Raw genomic sequence first — 14,461 nt, 5'->3', positions numbered from 1 at the left:
ATAATGGTGCATTTAGTTTAAGAAATGACTAAAATCTGCGGTATTATTATACTTGACACTTTGCTACAATAAGAAACAAGAACAACACTACCTGGAATCAGACAGAAAAAGAGTAATCTGGAGAAAGCTATCATTTTCAAAGATATTTTGTGTTGCCGCCTAGCAATGGCTGGAGGCTTAACTAGCAATCCTCCCAATGTTTTCCTACCAGACTGTGTAACTGAGTGATCATAGGGAACCAAGCAATAGAAAATCATACATTACATAATAGAATTGTTTGTCCAACATGTTTTGTTCTGATCATGTGTATGATTGTCACCAACAGAAATGGTGAAAGAAAGGCATAAGGTGCCCATACACCAAGCCGATTTGGGCTGATTTCAGCCGATTATGACAAATTGGGCTGTAAAATAGTGTTGATAAGTATCATTTCATGTATACATACCTTTCTGGAGTTTACCTAACTTTCTGGAGATGCAAACCATTATACTGGACTCCAGCAGTGCTGTCTTCTCTGCAGTCCCCTCTGTGGTGCTTGAAGTCATCCAGTAGGTACCATCTGCGCATTTGCTAGAGGCTGCTGGGAATAAATGGGGTGGAGCTAGTTCTGGGTGCCGGGCAGGGAAGAGAGCAGGGAAGCATTGGGCTACCCTACCATTTTGAATTGAGGTGCAGAATATGATATCCTTATATGTCGATTCTCTACTCGGCTGCGGAATTGAAGACTGCAGAATGGAAAGCTCTGTTTTTCATTCTTTCATGAATCACACTCACCATACAATAGTATAATAATGTGAAACAGCCAAGGAGCAGGAACTTCTTAGCTGTAATCAGCTCTGCAACTTTTTTTATTATTAAAATGGCTGCTATGCAAATTAGAAAGATTAGACAATTAGTTCATATATTTTGGAGTCCGTTGATCTTTAGTGGACATCCCTCTGTATTTTTCCCCTGGACAAAACATTTCAACTATTTACAAAGATTTATTAAGAAATCCAATTAGTTATTTTATTGTAAACTGTCAAGCCATAAGCATATTCCTATTTAATGGTCCCTTTAATGTCAATAGCATTTATAAATACATTAAAAGCTCTCATTGGATGGATATTATGATAAATGAAGATATAAACATATAGATATATCTATATAAAATGTACAGTAATGATTTGTGCAGGATCTGTCTGCAGACTGTGGAAATCAGTTGTAGGATTTACACAAACAGATAAAGTTTATTAGCGGCAGAGATAGATAGCTGGATTAGTGGCAGTATCTAAGATTTCTACTATAATGGAAGGAAATAAATTCAGGTGAAAGCTGCTAAGAAGAGCAATATTTTAGTTTAGTCTCTGGATTTACTATGTTTTAACTGAGATTTTTTTATCTCTAAAGAATTCCTGCTTCACGGTATAGACTTCTCAATTGTATTCTGATTTAGTGCTCTTGTAGCCTTCACATAAATTGGTCTGGGAGAACCATTAATTAAGAAAGGCTTCTTCAAGACAAGTAAATAGAGAACTGGCATATAGGAAATTAACTTTGTTTATAGTAATAAAGGATCTCATTACGTTTCAGATGGATACAATAAAAAGAACTGGCCAGTAGTGTTATGTTAGGGAACAAAGAGCCCACAAGTAAATCTAATACCAGGAACACTGCAGAACTGAGGATAATACATTTCTATTATCTACAAATTTCACATCACATGCTCAAATAATCTGCAATATTGAAAAATGTACATAATGATTGTGATATGAAAAAAATAAGGTTAAAGTGAGCTTTACCGTGTATGTGTATGTTATTATACAAAGTAAGCGTTTGACCATAGTCTTGAGCAGAAATGTATAGTATGCCTGTATTTATTGTAACCTGAAAATACTGAAATCATTTCCTAAATTACAGTGTTTTCTTCCTAAAATTTAATTTTGATAAACTTTATTTACAGGAGTAAGAGGTAGCAGTCACTTCATCTCAGGATTCATTCCAAAACCAACATGGATATTCAGGCTGCAATACCTGAGGCAGCTTGCCAAGAAACTCTCCATGGAGGCATAAAGGCAGATCGAAACTAAGTTTTGAATCCACACCCAGTATACTGTATATAAAAATGTTAACATGAATGAATAGGTGCAGTTACAGCTTGGTATCTTTTTGCCCCCAAGTGGGCTATACATATTTGGTATACCTCCTACAAGTACCCATGGAACACTAGGAGCATGTAAACTATTATCGGTAATATCCATGATAGCTAAGAAATTTATTTCATGAATGGGGATACATCCAACCATCCCAGCCTTTTCACTTTTTCTAGAAAAAATATTTCACATTTGTAGGATGGATTGTTAAAGGCTTCATTGAAAAAATAAAAATTCCGTAGCAATTTTTTGACACATGGGAAAGCTACATTGCCATTTTATCTACATTGTTTATACTGCTTACAATGTTACAAAACAAGAATACACTACTAGGATCTTCTGATTACTTTTGATACTACTCCCCTAGTTGACTGAAGTTCACATGTTTCAGTTTAATTACTTCATATATATATATAATTAAGTTGATAATGCTTCTTTATTTGTACTATTTTGTATATGTGATGGCAAAAATATTTGTCTTTATAATGCTATTGTCAGGCTCATCCCTTGATCAATATATTCCTGAATGAGTAGTACTGACTTCTTTCCCACTGTATGGTGAGTGTGGACTATAACCTAATCCAATTGTCTGCCCTTGTGTTCCTTAACCTATTTACTAGTTTCCAATAGTAATTTGTATGTGATCAGGGAAAGTTGAAGTTGTGACAAAATGCAGTCAGAAGCATTATGTTAAAGCAATTCAATTTTTGATCCAAGAGATGCATATAAACTTTAGCCAAAATGCCATGGGCTAATTTATACTTGAGCCAGCAAAAGGGCCTTACCTCTCTAGCCAGGAGATGCTGTCAGATCTCCTTCCAGGTATCTGGCCTAAACCCCCGATGATTGAGGCTTAACTCAGATGACATTAAGAGGCAGGGCTTATGTCTTGAGGTGGGGCTTAAATCACTGGTAGAGAACAGCCTGGCTTCTTCAGACTGCCTTAACTGCAGCCCATAGAAGCCAGAAAAGGCTAAAGTTATAGTTTAGTGGAGTTGCATTCCATGGACAATACTATCTCTGATATCCCAGTCTGAACTGGCAGTCCCAGGGAAAACAAGTCCCCATCAGACTGCTTGTATGGCAGCAGGAAGTAGCAGGAAGTGCTTGCCCTAGGTAAATTCTCCACCAGTCTCACACATGAGAAGATTTTACGAATTATCCATCATCAGTAATTTCTTCATTGATGGGGGATAACTTAGTGCAGCTCAATCACGATTTCACCCATAACACTAATTAAATGTGCCTAAAATACAGTAGTACATGGATACTACAGTGTTCAAAAAGTTAAACTGTACAGCTGAAATTTGGGACAGTTCAGATTTATGATGTTTTCTCCTTATCCTGATCAGAACCCCCCACCCCCAACCCAGCCAGCCACCCACCACCCCCACCGCACCGGGGCCTATTTCGTGGATGTAAAGATTGCAAAGGGGTCACAAGCACAGAGGTGATGGAGTGCAGATCCACTGATGGTGAAAGTAACAGTAGCACTTGCAGATTGAGGTTCAGAAGCACAGAAGATGAGGTGGACAGAGGCACAGGTGGTGATTGCCACATGCCAGGACCAACACTCAGATAACCTGCTCCTCCAGAACTTCCCGTTCTAGTTCTATGCATCCAATACAGTACTTTAAAAAAAAATGTATTTGGGGCCATCTTAGCGTATGTACAACCCATGCTCATGCCTATGACAAGATTGTTTTAGAGCATCACGGTGGAAGACACAAACGTCTCACAATTAGCTCTAGAGACACTGGCAACTATTTGCAATCCACAATGATTCCAGTGGTCCTGCACCAATACCAAGTGCCAACATACACTGACTGGTTGGTGAAATGAATGACAACCTCTTCAGCTAAAGCTACTTCCCATGAGAACCAGTGTGTATCAGTGAGTATGGCTGTACCTCAGCACCAGTGAGCCATGAGCTGCTCTCAATGTGCCACCAGAGCTAGAGATGTCTACACCAGTTTAAAGTCACCCCTACCTTTTTAACTTATTAAATTGTCTCTTTGTGGTCCATTCCTGGCTCTGTGTCCTGGGCATTGGCTTTTGTTGCTCAATTTCCCACAATGATGGTTTCAGTGTAAGCCCTGGTTCAAGGGATTGTTGTTAAGAAGCTGCCCAGAGACATGAATCAGATTTAGAGAAGAGAGCTGCTTGGATGTTGTGCTGTTATATCGGAACATAAAGGCAGGTAGCTAGTGACTCATATGGTGTTCACATGAGGGCATTATTAACTCTAGTCCCTGGGGCATTACACACTGAATACAAGGTCTCTCTTGCCCCGCATGAGCCTGGCACAGACTATACGGTGTTCATCTAGGGGTCAATGTGTTTTTGTTTTGTGTTCTATAGGGACAATGCTATTGACTGTTGTTTTTTTTTATTTGGGGCCAATGTGATATGTGTTTTAATTTAAGTCCAAGTACAGTATTTTTTTTTTTTTACCTGTGGGGACCAGTGTGATGGGTTTTTTTTTTTTTTTTTCATATGGGGACCAATGGGTTTAAGTTTTTTTCTGTGTGGGTCAGTGTTTTTTTTCCTGTGAAAATCATTGCTGTACCTTCTATCTTTAAATTATCCTCTGGCTAATAAACTAGGTTGTTCATAGTTTGAGCCATTCTCTGGTGTGTGTCTAAATAACTGCAACATCAACACCTGCACACACATCATTTCCAACAGGTAGCAATATGACTGGTAAATTTCAGAATTTCTGCCATTATTTTCTATTCATATGTTACAGTATTGGGTGGCTCGTCAGTCTTTAAAAAACAAAAATACAATAAAAAAACATTCTGCATCATTCCCATCAAAATAGATCTTTTGGATTTGTTAGTAAACAGAATTTCATTTCTCACAAGAGGGCGTTTTTGTGACAGTTTTCTGAATTTCATTATTAGGTCATTAGCACTGACAAGACGTTGGAGTGCACACACTGACACATATTTCCTTTTCTTGCTGCATAAATGACTAAAGAGTTTGTGTGAACCTGTCTTGGCAATGTGCAAGCATTGACATCCTTTCAGAAGCTGCAGAAAGACACACATTTTGCATGTAGTGAGGATCCAGAAGAACTACGATCATTTTTTTTTTCCATTTTGTGACAAGCTTGTGATTTAGCACGAACAACACCATATTGTGTGTCATGGCTGCTAATTCATCAACAGCAACAGATTTTGTCTATATGTTATCCAACTCAATAATGAGGATGACTCACCTTAAAAACGCTGATCTGGTCAGTATTTTCCTTTGGATGCCTTAACACTGCGTGCACACAAAGTACATGAACTGTGGCCCTAATTCATGTTTTTTATGCAGTGTGAATGTTTTTGCAAAGGAGCGATTATTAACAGACTGGGCATGTGCCATGATTGCATTTTGCACAAATCAAGGTACCTTTGCGATAATATGCACAGTGATTGACAGGAAAAATTAGTTTGTGAGAGTTAACGTGGAAGTGGTGGTAAAAACATGGGCATGTCATGGGCGTTTTCAAGGTGTCTATCTCCATTCAGCTGCTTTCATGTACAGTAGAGATGGAGCCTCTCTCATCTGAGCGGCTCCCGGCAAATGGCTTGGCCACGAATGAGGCATATGCATGTGAGGCGCTTGCAGTCCCCATTCACGGCAGTGGACATGCGAGCATGTTAGACCCATTGGCCGAGGATGCATCTGTATGTAATGAGACTTGGCCCCAACCATGCTACAGCCATGACCACTCTGCATATCCATGGATTAACCCTGGGGTGACATGAGGATACAGTTTTTGGTAAAGTTCCAAAATCGCACTGAATTGTATCTTTTGCCCCAAATCGCAAATGTAATTAAATGCGGTTTCAGAGTCAAAAATGGAATTCACATACAATATCTGGCAATTTTTGGTCATGGAAATGTGTAACAGAAATATGAGATTTTCTACACATGTGCAATTTTCAACACATGGTAATGTGTGGATTTTGGCCATAATTTAAAAAAAAAAAAACGTGGGATCCCCCTCATGAACCAAACCCCAAACCTCCCCCGAACTCATTAAGCCAGTCCTGGTACCAAAAATTTTGGGGAAAACATGTATATGTATGTAAACAAATTTATTTGGCCTCCCCTGTTAATTATTGATTTCATTGGTTTCAATCAGATTTATTGCGACAGATGTATAAAATCAAGCACCTTTACATGCAGTCTCCATTTTGCAAACATTTGTTCTATAAACTCGGTTCTGAAAAGTTCAATGGCGTCAGTGGTGGTCCTGTGATAGGTTGCCTCCTTTGCAATAAAACCATTTGAAGAGTTTCAGCCCTGCTGGATATTCCAGCATCACCTGTGATATTATTGTGGCAGGAGGACATCAGCAGAGAAATTACATCTGCTGTAGGTACCTGACTACACACCAGACAGTTTGTCTCCCACTGACCCACCACACAATTTTTGCTTGGAAGCTAGATTAATGTAATAAGAGGGAATAAAATATAATTATAATTACCCCATACTCAATTCATATTGTGTGAGACCAAATTATGTACAACCTATCCTCAGGTTTGAGGATATTTATAGTATAACAGATCCAATGCAGTGTAACCAATCTGGGGATTGATACATTGGATACAATTTGTACTTATTGTTGCCAATCATTACTTTAATTATAGCACACAACATTGTGGAGCTTTATAAGCCAATATAATAAAATTGTGTTTGCTTAAGGAAATCCCATAAATTCCCAGATTAAGAAATAATGGAGCCTGTCTGATTACGATACTGAACATATACGGTTTGAAACACACACAACACGCCCGCACGTGTTAAGTTTTAACACACTTTATTTGTCTTGTGTCTGTCTATTTGTGTTTTTTTTTTTAAATTTTCGCTTGCTTCTAAATATCAATTAATAAAGGTTAAATTTTATGTATACAATTTCTTCTTTTGGTGCACCACACCACGACAAATCCTTGCTTTCCCTGTTTTCCTTGTATAAAATCAAGCACCTTTACATGCAGTCTCCATTTTGCAAACATACAGTATGTTCTATAAACTCGGTTCTGAAGAGCTCAATGGCGTCAGTGGTGGTAGTGTGATAGGATGCCTCCTTTGCAATAAAACCATTTGAAGAGTTTCAGCCTTGCTGGGTATTCCAGCATCACCTGTGATATTATTAGTGGAAACATTTAAGTAAAACATCAACTCAGCCGTGAAGCAGAAATCCAGATAAAGGCCCTTATTCTGATTGACGCGTACTTTTCCGCATACTTTCAGATCGCGTCTTTACGGCGTCTGCGCATGCGTGGAGAACGCAACGCGCATGTGCCACGCCTTGACTCCGTACCTGTTCGGGCAAATCCCGTACAAAACTGTTCACCGCAATCAGTCGGGAAATATGGGCGTATTATGGGCGTCATGCGGAATGACACATGGGCGTAGTTTCAAAGTGGGCAAAACGGGGCGGAAACATGGGCGGACACGGGGGAGTACACTTATGTTGGGGGGCGTGCATTCGGATACCACTCCGAATGCACGCGAACAAAAAGGGAAGAAATGTGCGGTGTCCAAAAGGCTACTATTGCTTTGCGGACACCACTCGTTCCTGCGGTAGGCGAACGGACCGCCTAATGACTACAAGCATTAACACCTGAACCCAATAGAATCGACTCCTTTATTCATTACTCACTAATAGGACGCTTGTCAGTGCTTTAATTGAAAACATTGCTGCTTCAAGGAAACCTTACTAATCACCCACATATGCTGTACTTGTCACACACTTAAAACCTGCTAACAATGGACATGACTGAATATTAATACTAGCAATACACATGTGTATTCGACATGTACTAATGAAACCACACAATTTTTGTAAAGTAAATAAATTTATTTATATACATTTCACAGTCAATGCCACTGTGATGCAATGACAAAAAAATAAAAAAAACCAAAACAAAAAACCATGGCAGGAATGTAACAAAATAAATTATAATACAAAACAAATATAATTGCACACAGATGGACTCCAGCACCTCCTATGTGCCACTGCACATGCGGCCAGTGGGAAATGAGGAGGCTGCTGGCCCTTCTACAGCAGGGCAACCTGCACCTGACCATTCTACAGCAGGGCAACCTGCACCTGGCCCTTCTGCAGCAGGGCAACCTGCAGCTGCCTCATATGCACCATCAGCAGAATCATTTGGAACACAACCGGGGACTTAGCAACATCACTTCAAGTACAGCTGACAGTAATGGCAGGCAAAAGAGGGCAACAGGGGAACCAAAAAGGACATTTGAAGCAAGGGCTCATCTGGTTACCCTCAGCACGTGATTGGACACAAGAAGCTGACACACACAGCACAATGGAAGAGTTGGGATGACATAACGGTGGAGATTAATGCAGCCACAAGTTCATTTGCGACCACGTTTGGCCTTGGTAGGCTCCTTGGCCTGTGCAGCAGCTCTTCGGCCACGGACAGATGCTGGGGCAGGTGGAGCAGATGCTGGTGAGGGGTTGGCTGGTCTACCCCTCCTGCCAGCAGGGAGTGTTGCTGGTGGTAATGCACCAGAAACGGATGACATTAGGACCCTGTTGCTGTTAACTAGCTCCACCATAAGCTCATTATGGTGGAGGAGGAGATCATTTTGGCGGGTGGCTTGCTCGGCCAGCACCTGAGCACTTGCAGCCATGGCCTGATGCGCCTCAGCCATGGCCTGCATGCTCCCAGCGATGGCCTGCTGGGTGCTGACCAAGCTCGCTATGATCTCCTCGGTCCTACGCATCCGTTCTGATGCCAACTCTCCCTGCTGGTTTATGTCCCCAAGCATCTGGGCCAAGGTGGCAAAATCGGCTTGGGCCGATGGCTGCTGCTGCACAGGCCTACCACTGGGGCCAGGTGGCACGGACTCCTCCACCTCCTGAGCAGAGTCGTCACCAAGCAGTGGGGTGTCTGTGGAAAATGATAAACACAATTAGGACACATTCTAAGATAATTACTTGCACAAGCTTATGGCATGACAAATATTTACCTTCAATAAAAGACGCAAACACTTCAGCTGGGGCCTCGCTATCCATCGTGCTCACCCCCCTGACCTCCTCAACTGATACACAGCTCTCAGCCATCAACTCCAGGGGGGTGAACTCTAGCCCTGATGGCATGGGCCCGGCCCCAGATCTCTGGCTGTGTTCCCACCGCTTGGTCATCTTCCTCTTCAGGTTGGTTTTGAAGTCCTGCCACCTGCAATGTAAGTTGACATATTAATACATGTCACTCCAGATGTTTGCTGTTGCAGCCATTGCTCTGTGCTCTATATTACGACATGTGCTTAATGTCAAAAAGATAACATTACATGCAACTATGATCTCAACCGTTACAATACACATTCACAATCACCCTACTCTAACTCTCAACTAAATAACATGTCAATAATGTCTGTGTATCGTAACAACCTCACCGGCCATTTGCAAAATCCATCTAAGCATGAATTCAATCATTACTTGTCTATTACTGGGCACATGTATCACAAAACAACTTGCCTCTTCTTGACATGGTCCGCCTCACGAACTTGTGGCGCAACTTCATTAATCTCTGCCGTTATGTCTTCCCAAATCTTCCATCTGCGTGTGTGTGTCAGCCTCTCCGATGGACACTCAATCCAATCACGTGCTCGGGGAACCAGGATGGCAAGCTCCTGTGCTTCATATGCCTTATTTCTTGTACTTGGTTCCTCTGTTTCCCCCGTTCTCCCCTTGCCACGCCCACGCCTACTGGCACGTGTCGCTGTACTTGAAGTGCTGGCCATGGTACTATCTTGTGAAGTCCCCGGTTGTGTTCCAAATGATTCTGCTGATGGTGCATATGAGGCAGCTGCAGGTTGCCCTGCTGCAGAAGGGCCAGGTGCAGGTTGCCCTGCTGTAGAATGGTCAGGTGCAGGTTGCCCTGCTGTAGAAGGGCCAGCAGCCTCCTCATTTCCCACTGGCTGCATGTGCAGTGGCACATAGGAGGTGCTGGAGTCCATGTGGTCAAATAGTTGCTGCAGCTCCTGGTCCACCTCTGATTGTGATCCAGACATGTTAGCAACAACATTGTCACATTCTAATACACCTTTATATACTGTTTGTGTATCCTGTTTGGCGGACATCAGCGGCAGCTGCGTTCCGTGCGCGAGCGTACGTCGCTGTTTTTTCGCGCCGCATACGTGGCGGAAATTCCATTGTGTAAAACCTGGCGAAACTTCGACATGAAATACTGGTCACCAATTCTAACATTGCATAGAATCTTCTGATACACCTGTGACTATCGCACAATACACATGCTATTTGCTAGCATGACATGACATTTGGTTCATGACTACTGTGGTATTGTGGAGTTTGATTGCAAGCTAAAAGTAGCCCAATCCCTTAGAAAATCCAGGCCACAAGTCATGCAATACTCATCACTACTGTTATAGACCACACATGTTAGAGGCCTATAAATAGTGAGTTGCTGCTAGAATCATTTGTCTCCAGATCTGGACTTGTCAGGGTCTAAGGTAAGCTCTTCCATGGTCCTTGTAGATATGATATCCATTAACAATGTAAGTGTATGAATGTATGCACCATTGCCTCACTGACTACAGATTGTTGGGCCAGCAAAGTCTTTGTAGCATTATTGCAACATGTCACATGTTCACTATTTCACTCACAGGTCTTAAACCTGTGTGTGTTCATCTATTGCAGGACAACATGTCCCAGCAATATCTGAAATGTCTCATAGTACATGATGTCGGCAACAAATGCAGACACCTTTGATACTCAAGTAGTGTTTAGTAGTTCGATGTTGTAAGCATCTGTGTGTTTATGACGGTGTGTATTGAGTTCATATTATTGTTACATCATTATAGAGTCAAATGGATCTTCGCGATTTGACGGGGCGCCCATCTATTGTACGTATTGAAGGCTACAAATCTATTTGTAGTCGGATATGGCCATTATGTGCATAGGTGCATCAGTATTTATGTTCATTTCTTTATAGGTTGCTGAAGCAATGATGGCGTACATGGAAAGGAGGCTAAGGGCACTTGCGGCTCTCCCCACTCGTCGCCCAAGGAGGCCAGGACGTGCTAGAATCTATCGCACACGGGTGACTCTGTTTGCTATGCCCGATGATGAGGTACTTACTAGGTACCGGTTACCGCCACATGTCATTCTGGATCTGCTCTCGTTAATTGAGAGTGATCTGGAACCTCTACACGGGATCACGACAGCAATTCCGCCTCACACACAGCTGCTGGCGGTGTTGCATTTCTGCGCCTCAGGATCATTCCAACAAGTAGTGGCAGTACTTGCTGGAATATCTCAGCCGGCCTTCTGCCGAATCCTGAGGCGTGTGACGTCGGCCATGTTCAGGCGCAAGGGGCACTTCATGGCCATGACATTTGCCACCGAGACCCTGCGCAGAAGCCAGCAGGCCTTCCATCAAATTGCTGGCTTCCCTAATGTGATAGGGGCTGTGGATGGCACCCATGTACCATTTGTGCCTCCATCTCGAAGTGAGAAGATATATAGGAACCGCAAATTGTTCCACTCACTGAACGTGATGGTGGTATGTGGCCCATCCATGGAAATTCTCGCCTTCAACTCGAAGTTTCCCGGAAGTGCCCATGACTCTCATGTCATCCGACAAACCGGGATATGGCAAAGACTACAAGAGCTGGAAGGCCGTGATGCGTGGGTTCTGGGTGACTCCGGTTACCCATGTACGCCCTGGCTACTTACGCCGTACAGCTACCCAGCACCGGGCCCACAGGAGGCATTCAATCGGGCGCATGTTGCCACCAGGCAAGTGGTGGAGCGCTCAATTGGCCTTTTAAAGGGTCGATTTAGAGTGCTCCACCGCACTGGTGGTGACTTACAGTATGCGCCTGAAATGGTGTCGAGGATCGTGGGCCTGTGTATATTTTTCCATAACATTGCTGTGCGGCGTGAGATACCCTTTGATGAGTGGGAGGTTCCATCTGAGCCGCAAGATCCGCCCATGCGCCCATCCCGCGCCCCTGAATGCCGGAGGGGATACCAGCTGCGGGACTCTGTGGCGCAAAGATTCTTCAGGTACATTTTATCTAGTTGACCAGAACACACCAATTGTTGTAAAAATCACCCCTTCAAATAAGTACAGTGTGGTAGTTGTCAGTGTTACAAAACGACAATTAGCCAGCCTGCCCTCCTAATGGCAAAGAAATAGTAGATATTTATCATATGTGCTTAGTTTTGGGGGAAGTACAATATAGGTGCTCATTACTATACCTTGTACAAGGGATCTTATGTGTTTGTTATATCTTCATTATTGTAGTTGATACTATCCCTGATGTCTGGTGAGTACATTGATTTATTCTCTAATGTGGTGGGGACTTTTGTCTGTGTTGATGTATGATTTGTTTGCAGATATATATATATATATATATATATATATATATGATATTTGAATTTATTAACATGTTTAAACATTTCAAGGAGCAGGCAGGCAGGCAGGCAGCCAGGCAGCCAGCGCTGCTGTATAATGCTGGACTCAGGATACCTGCAAGTATGTGTATGTGTCTTTTAAACATAAATGTACGCATACACATAGATGCATAGAGTAAGTAATGCTAAGTACAGCTATGCGTTGCTAAGCTATAGCACGCGTTGCTTGGCGGAGCGAGGCGTTATTGGATTTGCTAAGTGCATACACACTGTGTTTTATATATATCAGATTTGTTCATTGCCATACATCAGCCCTACTGTTTTTAAGGCATGCGAATTTGTCACCATTTGTGTTGGCGCAGAGACGCTGTTCATGTAAAGATGAACAATAAAGTTATTAACACAAATAACTGTGATAAACCAATGCCACCACATGATTGGTTGATTGATGCCATTGTTAACATGGCGGAGACACGCAGGGCAGAGCCGTTTTCGCCTGCGGAACTGAGGGCTCTGGTCTCCGTCATGGAGACAAGGCTGGGCCGTGCTGGGCCCTTTATAACTAATGGCCAGAAGCGGCGGGCCTATGCTGCGGCAGGGCGCCGGATTTTCGCCCGCACTCGGGTGCGGAGGACCATCGGACAGCTAGAGAGGCGGTGGTCGGACCTCCGCAGGCGCCAGCCCCAGCTTCTACAGCAGATTAGGAGCGAGATAGCTGATTGTGAGTATTTTAGCTATGAAATTTCGCACTTACATCATAGCATATAAAAACAATAAAATGTGTCTCATGATAAGTGGGTGTCCATGGGTTTAAAAGTCCATAGACTGTTATGTGTGCTTCTTCCTGGTTAACATGCAGTCATGTGGCTTTTATATGTAATGACATAGCATTCATGATTCTGATGCATACAATGTGCCAGATCTAATATGTGTTAAACATTGATAAATGCCAGGGTTGTAATGATTGAACAAATTACTAACAATCACATAATAACTTAAATGTCACACTTTGGAGTCCATTAACAGTAAGGAGCTACTTTCAAACATCGTTTGCCAACATTATCACCCTTCCATGTATGTCTTGTTATGGATTAATACATGTGCCCCAATGACCCTACATTGACCATGATTTTGGTTTCTTCCACACAGCACGAGCCAGAGCACGACAGGCACGTGAACAGGCCGAGGCAGGCCAGGCCGAGGAGGAGGGGCAAGAGCCTGATGAGGAGGTGCCGCCGATGGTGGAGGAGGAGCAAGTGGAGGAGGAGGAGGAGCAGATGGTGGAGGAGGTGGAGGAGATGGTGGAGGAGGTGGAGGAGATGGTGGAGGAGGAGGATGTGGTGGAGGAGGTGGTGGAGGAGGAGGAGGTGCCTGAGGAGGTGGTGGTGGAGGAGGTGGAAGAGGAGTTGGTGGCGGAGGAGGAGGTGGAGGAGGTGTTGGTGGCGGAGGAGGAGGTGGAGGAGGTGGAGGAGGTGGTGGTGGTGGAGGAGGTGGTGGTGGTGGAGGAGGTGGTGGTGGCGGAGGAGGAGGTGGAGGAGCTGATGGTGGCGGAGGAGGTGGCGGAGGAGGGGGCTGAGGAGGCCACGGTTGCCCCGGAGTTGGCCGAATCCGAGGGGGAGGAGGCGTGTGAGGCGCCGGAGGCCCAAGAAATCGGTATGTATACATAATGCATCATTCATGAAGTAGTTGTACTGGTATTTGTTATGTAGCACTGGTGATGATAAATTTTGTTACAATACTATTAATACAGAACCCAAAGTGGGTAGCTACAGATACAGGTACGGGTTAGATGGGGTGTCCAAGGCATCCCTTTCATCCAGGACACCTCTGAATTACACAGGTTTGTGGGATGGCTTGGAGCTCCATTTTGACTGCCACATAACCGTTGTAGTTAAACAGGATCCTGGAGTAA

This window comes from Crinia signifera, chromosome 3 (assembly GCF_055691185.1).
Source record: "Crinia signifera chromosome 3, ASM5569118v1, whole genome shotgun sequence".
In the NCBI taxonomy this organism is placed as follows: Eukaryota; Metazoa; Chordata; class Amphibia; order Anura; family Myobatrachidae; genus Crinia; species Crinia signifera.
Note: the sequence above shows the minus strand (reverse complement) of the source record.